At 45.1% G+C, this 12,570-nt stretch overlaps 1 protein-coding gene across 2 annotated transcripts in view; it reads left to right on the top strand.

The window, feature by feature from the left end:
- Window positions 1-6,093: 6,093 nt before the first annotated feature.
- The window catches only part of DUSP27 (dual specificity phosphatase 27, atypical), a 29,502-nt gene continuing 23,025 nt past the window's right edge, over window positions 6,094-12,570 (top strand). For both annotated transcript variants that reach the window (XM_029579214.1, XM_029579213.1), the window contains exon 1: window positions 6,094-6,264. The gene's annotated coding sequence lies outside the window, so the exon portion shown is untranslated. The remainder of the gene's footprint in view (window positions 6,265-12,570) is intronic.

Here is a 12,570-nt window from a genome sequence, read left to right as displayed (position 1 = left end):
GAGCCAAGGCCCAGGTGCTGGAACTGGCCCTGGTGTCGGGCCTGGATCTGGGCCAGGCTGCTGCTTTGGATATGGGACTGGGCCCTGGCCTAGGCTGAGACCCAGGCATCAGGTCTCGGCCATTGGGCCTGGTTTTGGGCCGAGGTCCTGGCATTGGGTCCTAGCCTTCAGGGTTGGGCGTGGGACCATGCCCTGGCCTAGGCTGAGGCCCATGTGTAAGTTCCAGGTCTCCAAGCCTAGGCCATGGTTGCAGGGAGGCCACTAATTGCAAAACACATAGGACAAACTGAGCGATAAATTCTCAAAATTGTACTAATGCAGAGGGGAGTATCTATAGTGGTTGTCATCAGCCCCAACAGCTGGAGATAATTCCATGCCCTGGGAAAACTTACGGTGCAGAAAAACCTTACTTGTTCTATTATCTTGGTGACCCTCTTAGATGTCAGGGTCACATGACTTTTCATTGTATTGAAGAGAATGCCTTAAGAACTCTATGGACTGAGAGGGTTCTAAGTTGCTCTTTGCATATCCGTCATCCAGCCCGGTCTTTCTAGAAACTGAACTGTTGTGGTTGAGATCTGCTGGTTCATCTGGGTGGTTTGTTGCTCTGATAAACTAATGGTCCAGATAAGGATGTACCATTATGCCACTGCCACAGGTACCATGACCTTGGTAAAAGTCCGGGGGCAGTTGCAAGTCCAAAAAACAGGGCCTGAAACTGTAAGTGGTGGCCTAGGATGCAAGTGTTGAGTCAGCCGGCTGTGGAACTAGCGACCGGCCTTCCTCACCTGCCGCGTTGTCGCAGCAGGGCAGGCCCCGGCTCTCTGGTGAGGGGAGAGGGTGCCTTCGGTGCGACTCACCTCTTCACAGCCTGCTGTGCCTAGGGGTGTGGCAGAGCCACCACCGCTGTCTGCTTCCCCTCCTGTGATTCCCTAGGTGCGTGTGTGCGCCTTCCTTGCTAATTGAAAGGGCCTGCAGCAGGCAAAGACTTCCGGCCCTTCCGCTGTCGTCAGCGGCCTGGGATTATTTAAGGCAAGCTCTGACGTTCAGAGCTTGCCTTGGCAACAGGTCTCCGCGCTTCTGTCATGTGCTTAGTTGCTATTCCTGCATTCCTATTCCTGCTCCTGTGCTTGTTTGTTCCAGTCCTGCGTTCTTGTTTCCAGTTCCTGAGTTCCAGTACCAGTTTCCTGTTCCTGACCTCTGCTTGTTCCTAATTACCTTTTGGATGGATTTCTGGCTCTGACACTTGCTCGCGCCTGACCTTGTCTTCAGCTGCCTGCCCTGACTTCAACTTGACCATGACTTTGTCTTCAACCTCGCTCTATTGGACCCTGCCTCTCCGCTGCTTCCTGGGGGGGGTCCCGGTGTGATCTTCCACTCTTGGGCCACGGCTGCGTTAATAGAAATGGTGCCGGCGCTACCTTTGACCTGTCATATGACGGCAAAGGTAGCGCCGGCGCCATTTTGGTTCCTGTCCCCCGACGTCACGAGCACAGGAGATCGCTCCCGGACCCCCGCTGGACCCCCAGGGACTTTTGGCCAGCTTGGGGGGCCTCCTGACCCCCACAAGACTTGCCAAAAGTCCAGCGGGGGTCCGGGAGCGACCTACTGCACTGGGGCCGTATTGCAAAATGGCGCCGGCCGTATGGCCATATTGCAAAATGGCGCCAGCCGTATGGCGCCGGTCTGGGGGCAGGACCGAGGCCTCCGGCACAGTGGCTGTGCCGGGGATGGCTCGCCGGCAGCTGGCCGGTGCGCGCAAGATTGGCAGGCGTAAAAAGTGAAACAAGGTGGGGGGGGGAATTTAGGTAGGGTTGGGGGGTGGGTTAGATAAGGGAAGGGAGGGGAAGGTGGGAGGGAGCGGAAGAGAAGTTCCCTCCGAGGCCGCTCCAATTTCGGAGCGTCCTCGGAGGGAACGGGGAAAACCATCGGGGCTCCCCTAGGGCTCGGCACACGCAAGGTGCACAAGTGTGCACCCCCTTGCGCGCGCCGACCCAGGATTTTATAACATACGCGTGGAAGCACGTACATGTTATAAAATCGGGTGTACATTTGTGCGCACCGGGTAGCACGCACAAATGTACCCCGCGCGCGCTTCTTTAAAAATCTACCCCTTTATTTGGTGAGAGTCTGCTTGTGTTCTGAATGTGTAAGCGAGGTGAGGTATTCTGTTAGCATGTACTTTCTGTGTAAGGATCTATAGCAGCTTGGTTTGTCCTGCTCTCCTATTGGTATTTTTGGACCTGGTATAATATTTGCAGTGTTGCCCTTTCTTAGAAGGGTTTTTATTTTTTGAGTGCTTGCAGTTAGTGTAGTTTTAGTTTGGGAGGTGTACTATATTGTAATTCAGTTCAGTTATGGCTTTCTAGTGGCCAAGCCCACACCTAATACACATTAAATAGGCCTAATATCATAGGGGTTCCAAGTTTCTTTTCTGCAAGGTTTTCTGGTCGGCACCACAGAGGTGTATGGAAATATAATATGCATGTTGTGAGTGATATTTTTACCTCAGAAGACTGTTCTATGAATTTTCTCTTCCATATAAAATCTGTTACAATAACTGCATAATTTTTTAATTGTGTGTGGGGGGAGAGGGTCACACAAGGCTGTAAGCTTTGCCTAGGTCCTAGGACAGTGATGGCTAACCTATGACACGCGTGTCAGAGGTGACACGCCGAGACATTTTGCTGACACGCGCAGCTTTTCGTGGACTATCGGGAATTTATTTTTTTTTTATCGGCTGCGCCGACCCTTTAAAACTAGTTTTTAGTATCCCCCTCCAATGCCCCCGGGCGCAGCGACAGGCAGATAGGCAGGGCCGTGGTGAGGCTCACGTCACCACGGCCCGAAGAAAAAGATCGCGTTTAAACGTGCTGATGCTCCTCCTCCTTCCTGCCTGTGCGGCCCCGGAAGTAAAGATTGCCAGAGCCGTGTGGGCAGGAAGGAGGTGAAGCATCAGCGCGTGCAGAAGAGGAGCACCGCTTGCGTTTACGGGCCACCGCAAATTTGAAGTCGCAGCGGCCCGAGAAGCGGAAGAGGCCCGGTAGCAGGGCCACCGCAGAGCAGGCCCAGAGGTGAGAGAGAGGCTGAGGGTCTGTAGAGTGTGTGCGCATGTGTATGAGATGAGTTGAGAGATTGTGTGTGAGAGTGAGTTGAGAGACTGTGTGTGGGAGTGAGGACCTGAATGTTTGCAGAGACAGCATGTGAGAACCTCTGTGTGTGTGAGAGAGACAGCATGTGACAGTGAGAGCCTGTGCTTGAGCAAGACAGCATGTGGGAGTGAGTGAGAGCCTGTGTGTATGAATGATTGTATGAGAGAGGGCATGTGCCAGTGAGAGACTGTGTGTATGAATGATTGTATGAGAGAGAGCATGTGACAGTGAGAACCTGTGTGTATGAATGATTGTATGAGAGAGAGCATGTGCCAGTAAGAGACTGTGTGTATGAATGATTGTATGAGAGAGAGCATGTGACAATGAGAGCCTGTGTGTGTGTGTGTATGAATGATTGTATGAGAGAGGGAGCATGTGACAGTGAGAGCCTGTGTGTGTGTGTGAGAGAGAGAAATGCATGTGAGAATGAGAGCTTGTGTGTTTGAGGGAAGAAGATAGAAAAGAAACAGAAAAAAAGACAATATAAAAGGAATTGGCAAAAAAAATAGGAAAGGGAAGGTGGGAAAAAAAAGCCTGTGACCAACCAATTAGAAAACAAAGATCAGACAGCAAAGGTAAAAAACAAAATAAATTACTTTTTAGTGATTGGCACATGTAATCTTTGGGAATGTGCAAGAATAGCACTTTCTCTATGCGGATCTCACAATGTACGAGATCAGCTTGGAGAAAGTGGAAGCCCACGGGGCCTGCACAGAGGAGGCAGCAGAATGGGCTTCAGTGTCAGTAGCAGCAGCAATCTGCACCTCCCCAATAGCCATGCGGCAGCAGTGACAGTGGCAGCAGAGGAATGAGCGAGGTTCTGAGGTTGCTGGCAAAAGAGAGGGGGGTCTGCCTTTAGTGTGTGCATGTGAATGAATGGGACTCTGCATGGGGGTGTATGTGTGTGAATGCATGGGTGCCTGCGTGAGAATGAATTGGTGCCTGCCTGGAGGATGGAGCGGGAGTGGTGTGAAAATGAATGGGAGCCTGCCTGGGGTTCAGTGTGTGTGTGTGAGTGAGAATGACTGGGAGCCTGCCTGGGTGTGTGTGTTTGTGTGTATGTCAGGGAGTCAGTGAGTGTGAGAGCATGAATGTGTATGAGAAAATCCAGGGGAGTAAGAGTTTGTGTGTGTGTGTGGGGGGGGGGGGGGGGGGAGAGTGTTTTAATTGAAATTCAGCAACAAAAAAGTCACTAAGCAGGTAAGGTAAAGAATTATTTGTTTTTGCTTTATTAATAAATACAGAACATATATTAAAATTATAACTTTTTGTTATTAATATTAGAGCTACAAATATCACAAAATTATATATTTTTCTAGAAGTGACACACCACCCGAGTTATGCTCGTTTTTTAAATGAATTTTGACACACTGAGCGCAAAAGGTTGGCCATCACTGTCCTAGGACATCTAATATCCTTGTACCAGTCCTGGGATGGCAATGGTGGGTAAAGGGGTGTGATATAAAAAAAAAAAAAAGAGACATTTTTCCTAATGGTGGGGTTGGCAGTTGTTAAGTAATTGTAGTTTTCCTAACTATTCTAATGGAATGCTATTGGTATTTTTATATTTGGAATCATTTGTTTGCACCACAATTTGTGCACAGTTTTCTAGTAATAAGGCAAGTATTAAAAGTATAAAATAGTTGTGTGGAAGGATATAGGTGAAAATTTTACTCCGCACATCCAAGTGTTCGTAATTTACACAGTTGAAAGTTGGCAACCCTAGCTCCTTCTCGAGGACACTCTGCCCCCCTTTCTCTGATTATAGTTTGCTCTGCATACATTTGTAAAACACTCTTTAATAGGTCTTTCCTTTTCCCTTCACACAGCATTTGACATTTTCAGAGTTTTAAATAATCTCCTCTGCCACCCTCCCCGTATATTATCTAGTATATTTAGCAGCTGAAGTCACACTCCCCCAGCTTGGAGGTGACGGTTAGAAAACACCAGAACTTGGAGCAATTCTCTGCCCCAGTGCCTGTGGCACTGGGGGCAGGTCCCTGAGTCGGTGCCAGGAGCTGAGCCCGCCTCCCTCGGCTGCCAGCTCCTGAGCCTTCTGCAAAGTGTCAGAGCTCCAGCTGCAGGCAGCCTCCCTCCGCCCCCATAAGCCTGTCTGTCAGAGCTCCCCCTCCGTCGAGCAGTGCTTTCCAAAAACGTTTGTGCTCACCTCATGGTCTCCTCCATTGTCTTCTACTTAAAAATGCTCAAACAGTAACTTTTATCCCCATTTGCGAACGCTAAAAGTTATCTCGACCAAAGCCTCTGTTTCAACTTTGACAGGCTTCTTCGGGGGAAACCTATGATACCAAATCCACGCTTATCTTGTAGCGTTCATGATGCTTGCAATCCACACAATTTCTTTCACCAGCAAGTATTTATTTATGGGGCACAGGCTCCTTTACAGGAACTGCACATTGCTTCTTATTTATCTCTGAATATTATCTTATTATTATTTATCTCTGCACTCTATAAATGCTATATGTTAATAAATACAAAATGACTTGCCGGGGGGGGGGGGGGGGGGGCGAGATAACTCTGTTAAATTAAATCACTCCACATAAATATTTTTCAGTGGGTCCCAAGATTCTCTCATTAGGCCCCGGTTTTGGGGAACCACCAGAATAAAAGGAGCTCATCAATCCTGAGCTCCTGAGCTTGGGGAATGTGTGGACACATATTTGTAGTTTTGTACAGATTCTGTTTCCGATATCAAGGGCTCTGCTTCTGTTTTCTTTTTATTAACTTGTGAGAGTCTTGGGTTCTGATAGGGCTTGCAGGATGCAACTGGAGAAAAAGCAGCAGCAGCAGCAAATCCTTCCCTGAAAGTGTTAAACTGAGCTACATGGCTTGATGAGGCATTGGATTTCTTCCCAGGAACGTAACCCCAGCCAATGAGGGTCAGGCCCTAAATTTAGAAAGTTGCTTCAAGCTTTCTGGTGACCGAGATCCTGGTCCTGTTGCCTGTGGGAGACGGGTATAGACGGTGAGAGTGAGGGTGACATTGTGCAATTTTCAGGAACCCTATTTCCATTTCCTGTCTTATTTTTTAAGAGTCGCACACAGCTTACCTAGAGAAGGTACTTACCACATTGGAAGAATATTTATATTGAAGGTGAGTGACTTTTGTTTCCCTAGCTTGCTGGAGGTCTAAATTTGAAGTGGCTGTTCCTGTTTGCTTCAGGCCTGCTGTGTTTTTGACATCACTCACCAGCTGCTGAGGGCCTTCAGAGGCATTCCCATCATCAGCTCTGGCTGTCCTGGTTGACTGCAAACCCGCTGCTGGATTTTAGAGTCTTTCTCACAGAAAAATATGTGCACATATATTGGATACATGGTAACACACAAAAGGGCAAGGCTGGCACAACCATTAGGTGGGACTAGGTGGCCGCCTAGAATGGCATCAGTAGTCGGGACACCACCGAGATATGCAAGGGCGCCATTTTCAAACTGCAAAAGGAGAGAGAGAGAGAGCACTGTAAGAGTTTAGGGGTACAGACTCTTGTACCGGCCCTGCAAAAAGGAATTGAATTAGCACAAGTTTGAAACTTGTCAGCAGTAGTGCCAATCAACAAGTCTTCAACCCTACTTATTGGCCATTCATGCATGTTTCATATACATTCCTAATTTATTTATCTTTTGAAAAAATTACCAAAAAATGCTATTTAAAATGGATTTATTTCTTACATTCACTCACCTCATGCTTGGATCAGGAAAGGCTGCCTTGACAATTAGCCTTACTGCTCACAAGTTTCAAACGTGTGCTAATTCATGGCCTTTCCGAGCAGCTTTGCTTGTGGCTCTGCCATTTTTTTTCCCCCTGGGGGACTCCCAGGCTGGTACTGAAAATGAGGCAGACGGCAGCTGATAGGGACTCAGCAGAGCCGTACTTCCTCCTGTTCTGTCCCTAGTGGAAATGGATCTTCCTAAAAGGGGTCTCCTGCCTTTACATGTCTCCCCCGGGGAAGATCTGTCAGGTTTAGAGCCAGGTCCGGCCGCTGGATTATTCGCTGCACTCTGAGTGCCGGGGTTGTGGAGAGCCGGTTTCTAATATTCTGTTCCCTTCTGGGCTGCCACAGAAAAAGGACCCTTCTGAGTCTGCTTCACTCCCTTCTGGCAGAGCTAGATAGTGGGTACTTGTCATTTTAATTAAATAGTGAGATACACCTTTTCTCACCTCTATAAGCCATAAATAATTATGCCCAGCCCCTAGGATATTCTTATTCTGTGATTATAATGTAAAGTTGAGCAGAAGTACTTCAACATAAGTACACCGATTCTGCATGCTTAAAGGATGTACAAAATAATATTCCTACCAAAGTTTGGAGTTAAACTTGCAGATGATATTTAGCCAGATAAATTCAAATCTGCTATTTATTTTTAATTTGTATTTCATTCCAAAGGACAGAATACTAAAAGCTTAAAAAAAAAAAATCTACCTACCTACTCACTCCTGTTAGTATGAAGCTAAAGAAGGTGGTATACTGCTGTCTGGATCATTATCAGAACACCCTATGTACGTACAGTGATATCACCAAACAGGAATACAGGAAAGAAATACCAACTAAAGTAACGCATGTGCCCACGCGCACACACACACCGAGTACAATTAGCGAAAAGCTATTTTATCCCTCCAAAAATGTAACTTTCACATTTCACTCCATCACAATTAGTAGAATTAACTAAGTAGGAGGAGCATTTCAAACATACAAATATTAATGTCTCCTCCAAGATGATAGAAAATCCCAGCTATCAAGGAGGCACTGTAATTGATTTAGATTATTTTCAACGAATGCTGATTTGGGAATTTTCATTCTTTGAAAAAAAGATTAAAATTTACAACCGTCAAGCTAATTTCGGACACGAGGCCGAACATAAGGAATACTAGACTGGATCAGAACAAAGCTCCATCAAGCCCAGCATCCTGTCTCTGACAGTGGCCAATCCAGGTTACAAGTACCCAGCAGGATCCCGAAGAACAGACCCAATCCTTCTTGCTCATAACCAGGACAAGCAGTGACTTCCCCATGCCTAATAGTGGCTCTTGGACTTTTCCTCCAGGAACTTGTCCAAACTCTTTTTATGTTTAAATCTGTTTATTGAATCCACAATAAAAACTTACATGAAATAGTTGCCTGGTATTTATCAACGCTGCAACCCAGGTATGATAGAATAGTTTGTAAACAATTATCATCTCAAGGCTCCTCTTAGTAAATCCTAACATCAAATGGCAACATTAATAACCGGAGGCAACCTGTTGGAAGGGATTTCTTCAAATCAGTTTTATGGTCCAGTCTTTCAGTTTTGGTCCTTAATCTCAGATGATCTGATGAGAGTGAATTTTCATGTCACCCTATCTTCCTGTGCCTCTGTTATTCATTCATTTCAACATGTTGTTTATTTATTATTTTTATACTCCACTTTTTGGCCCTTCAAAGCTGATTACATTTAGGTACAGTAGATATTTCACGATCCTCAAAGGGCTTACAGTCTAATAGGTGAATTTTAAAAGTCTGTCGCATGCCAAAACTGGGAGAGATATGCACAAGTTGGGCCAGCGCACGCCAAGCGGATTTTATAAGTCGCCTGTGTACACACTTATCTCCCGATGCACACATAAAATGTTTACAAAAAGGAGTGGGGAGTGGGCATGTCGGAACCTAGCCAAGAGATGGTGCACATCCTGGGGGTCCCCTGCCGTATAACTTTAGTTCTGCTATGGATGATGTGCAAGTTTTAAAACAAAAATATAGGCAAGTCACAGAGGTGAAGGGAGGCTATTAAAATAGGGGGGGGGGGGGAAGGTGTTGAAAGTCCTTTCCCTTAACTGGGCAAACTGGGAAAACGGTGATTGATATTAGTGCACATCCCTTGTAACATTTCCCCATTATGCGGTATACAAGGGATTTGTGCGCGTCCATTTAAAATTGAGCACATATGTACACACTTCCAGGCTATTTTATAACATGCAAGCATGTACACTAGAATATGACCACTGTCCCAGGGTCGAAGAACACATGCACTTATATTGTCAAAGCTTCTACCTGAGCCAATAGAGGGTAAAGTGATTTGTCCAAGGTCACAATGAGCAGCAGTGGGATTTGAATGCTGGTTTTCCTCAATTGTAGCCTGCTGCTCTAACCACTAAGCTACTCTCAAACAAGAGAGAAGGAGGGTGGTTCTGATATTTGAGAAGGTTATGCCTTTGGTGTTTACAGAGGTAAATGATGTGTTTAAGGGGGTGACCATATTCCTCATGACAGTGTCATCCTTAGAATGGAATATTGTTGGGTAATCATATTGGTTTCCTCCCTTCTGAAAACTTGGCTACCAAGCCACCCACCTCACAAATACAATGTGAGGAGATCGACTTTTTGAAGTGGTAAAAATGGTAAAACCCCATGAGGGACTCAGATTCAAAGCCCCGTATCATTTCTAATTCATGGGAAGTTTGCTGACTTGGTTCCGCCTCTCCATCTCTAGGGATTGGTTTAATCCTGAATCTGCCGTCAAACTTATTCTGCGCAATGTCCTGAGTCACTCTATACCCAGGCAGCAAGAGTCATCATCGGATCTATTTACCAAATTACTAGTTTCTGTAACAGAAACCAAGGAGCTTTATCTTACAAACACTACCCTTATCACAGTCTGCTTACAAGCTACCATGTTTTTCCGAAAATAAGACAGGTCTTATATTATTTTTAGCTCCGAAAAAAAGGTTAGGGCTTATTTTCAGGGGATATATTATTTTTTTTCCATGATTGGTGAATGAGGACAAGGCTAAGCCCGCCTCCTCTTTCATTCACCAATCAGATTCAATTTTTGGCCGAACCTTTTGGTTCGGCCTTTGTTATCAGCCCGCCATGGGAAATTTCATTTTCCCGTGGTTTGGGCCGATTTTATTTCGGCTGCCCCCCTCCTCCCGAAACGATACGGTATCCGAAACATAAGAACATAAGAACATAAGAAAATGCCATACTGGGTCAGACCATGGGTCCATCAAGCCCAGCATCCTGTTTCCAACAGTGGCCAATCCAGGCCATAAGAACCTGGCAAGTACCCAAAAACTAAGTCTATTCCATGTAACCGTTGCTAATGGCAGTGGCTATTCTCTAAGTGAACTTAATAGCAGGTAATGGACTTCTCCTCCAAGAACTTATCCAATCCTTTTTTAAACACAGCTATACTAACTGCATGAACCACATTCTCTGGCAACAAATTCCAGAGTTTAATTGTGCGTTGAGTAAAAAAGAACTTTCTCCGATTAGTTTTAAATGTGCCCCATGCTAACTTCATGGAGTGCCCCCTAGTCTTTCTACTATCCGAAAGAGTAAATAACCGATTCACATCTACCCTTTCTAGACCTCTCATGATTTTAAACACCTCTATCATATCCCCCCTCAGTCGTCTCTTCTCCAAGCTGAAAAGTCCTAACCTCTTTAGTCTTTCCTCATAGGGGAGCTTTCCATTCCCTTTATCATTTTGGTAGCCCTTCTCTGTACCTTCTCCATCGCAATTATATCTTTTTTGAGATGCGGCGACCAGAATTGTACACAGTATTCAAGGTGCGGTCTCACCATGGAGCGATACAGAGGCATTATGACATTTTCCGTTTTATTCATCATTCCTTTTCTAATAATTCCCAACATTCTGTTTGCTTTTTTGACTGCCGCAGCACACTGCACCGACGATTTCAATGTGTTATCCACTATGACACCTAGATCTCTTTCTTGGGTTGTAGCACCTAATATGGAACCCAACATTGTGTAATTAGAGCATGGGTTATTTTTCCCTATATGCATCACCTTGCACTTATCCACATTAAATTTCATCTGCCATTTGGATGCCCAATTTTCCAGTCTCACAAGGTCTTCCTGCAATTTATCACAATCTGCTTGTGATTTAACTACTCTGAACAATTTTGTGTCATCTGCAAATTTGATTATCTCACTTGTCGTATTTCTTTCCAGATCATTTATAAATATATTGAAAAGTAAGGGTCCCAATACAGATCCCTGAGGCACTCCACTGTCCACTCCCTTCCACTGAGAAAATTGCCCATTTAATCCTACTCTCTGTTTCCTGTCCTTTAGCCAGTTTGTAATCCACGAAAGGACATCGCCACCCATCCCATGACCTTCTACTCTTCCTAGAAGCCTCTCATGAGGAACTTTGTCAAACGCCTTCTGAAAATCCAAGTATACTATATCTACCGGTTCACCTTTATCCACATGTTTATTAACTCCTTCAAAAAAGTGAAGCAGATTTGTGAGGCAAGACTTGCCCTGGGTAAAGCCATGCTGACTTTGTTCCATTAAACCATGTCTTTCTATATGTTCTGTGATTTTGATGTTTAGAACACTTTCCACTATTTTTCCTGGCACTGAAGTCAGGCTAACCGGTCTGTAGTTTCCCGGATCGCCCCTGGAGCCCTTTTTAAATATTGGGGTTACATTTGCTATCCTCCAGTCTTCAGGTACAATGGATGATTTTAATGATAAGTTACAAATTTTTACTAATAGGTCTGAAATTTCATTTTTTAGTTCCTTCAGAACTCTGGGGTGTATACCATCCGATCCAGGTGATTTACTACTCTTCAGTTTGTCAATCAGGCCTACCACATCTTCTAGGTTCACCGTGATTTGATTCAGTCCATCTGAATCATTACCCATGAAAACCTTCTCCATTATGGGTACCTCCCCAACATCCTCTTCAGTAAACACCGAAGCAAAGAAATCATTTAATCTTTCCGCGATGGCCTTATCTTCTCTAAGTGCCCCTTTAACCCCTCGATCATCTAACGGTCCAACTGACTCCCTCACAGGCCCTCTGCTTCGGATATACTTAAAAAAGTTTTTACTGTGAGTTTTTGCCTCTACAGCCAACTTCTTTTCAAATTCTCTCTTAGCCTGTCTTATCAATGTCTTACATTTAACTTGCCAATGTTTATGCTTTATCCTATTTTCTTCTGTTGGATCCTTCTTCCAATTTTTGAATGAAGATCTTTTGGCTAAAATAGCTTCTTTCACCTCCCCTTTTAACCATGCCGGTAATCGTTTTGCCTTCTTTCCACCTTTCTTAATGTGTGGAATACATCTGGACTGTGCTTCTAGAATGGTATTTTTTAACAATGACCACGCCTCTTGGACATTTTTTACTTTTGTAGCTGCTCCTTTCAGTTTTTTTCTAACAATTTTTCTCATTTTATCAAAGTTTCCCTTTTGAAAGTTTAGCACGAGAGCCTTAGATTTGCACACTGTTCCTTTTCCAGTCATTAAATCAAATTTGATCATATTATGATCACTATTGCCAAGCGGCCCCACCACCGTTACCTCTCTCACCAAGTCCTGTGCTCCACTGAGAATTAGATCTAAAATTGCTCCCTCTCTCGTCGGTTCCTGAACCAATTGCTCCATAAAGC

Source organism: Rhinatrema bivittatum, chromosome 15 (assembly GCF_901001135.1).
Source record: "Rhinatrema bivittatum chromosome 15, aRhiBiv1.1, whole genome shotgun sequence".
Taxonomy (NCBI): Eukaryota; Metazoa; Chordata; class Amphibia; order Gymnophiona; family Rhinatrematidae; genus Rhinatrema; species Rhinatrema bivittatum.
Note: the sequence above shows the minus strand (reverse complement) of the source record. Positions and strands in the feature narration are given on the sequence as shown.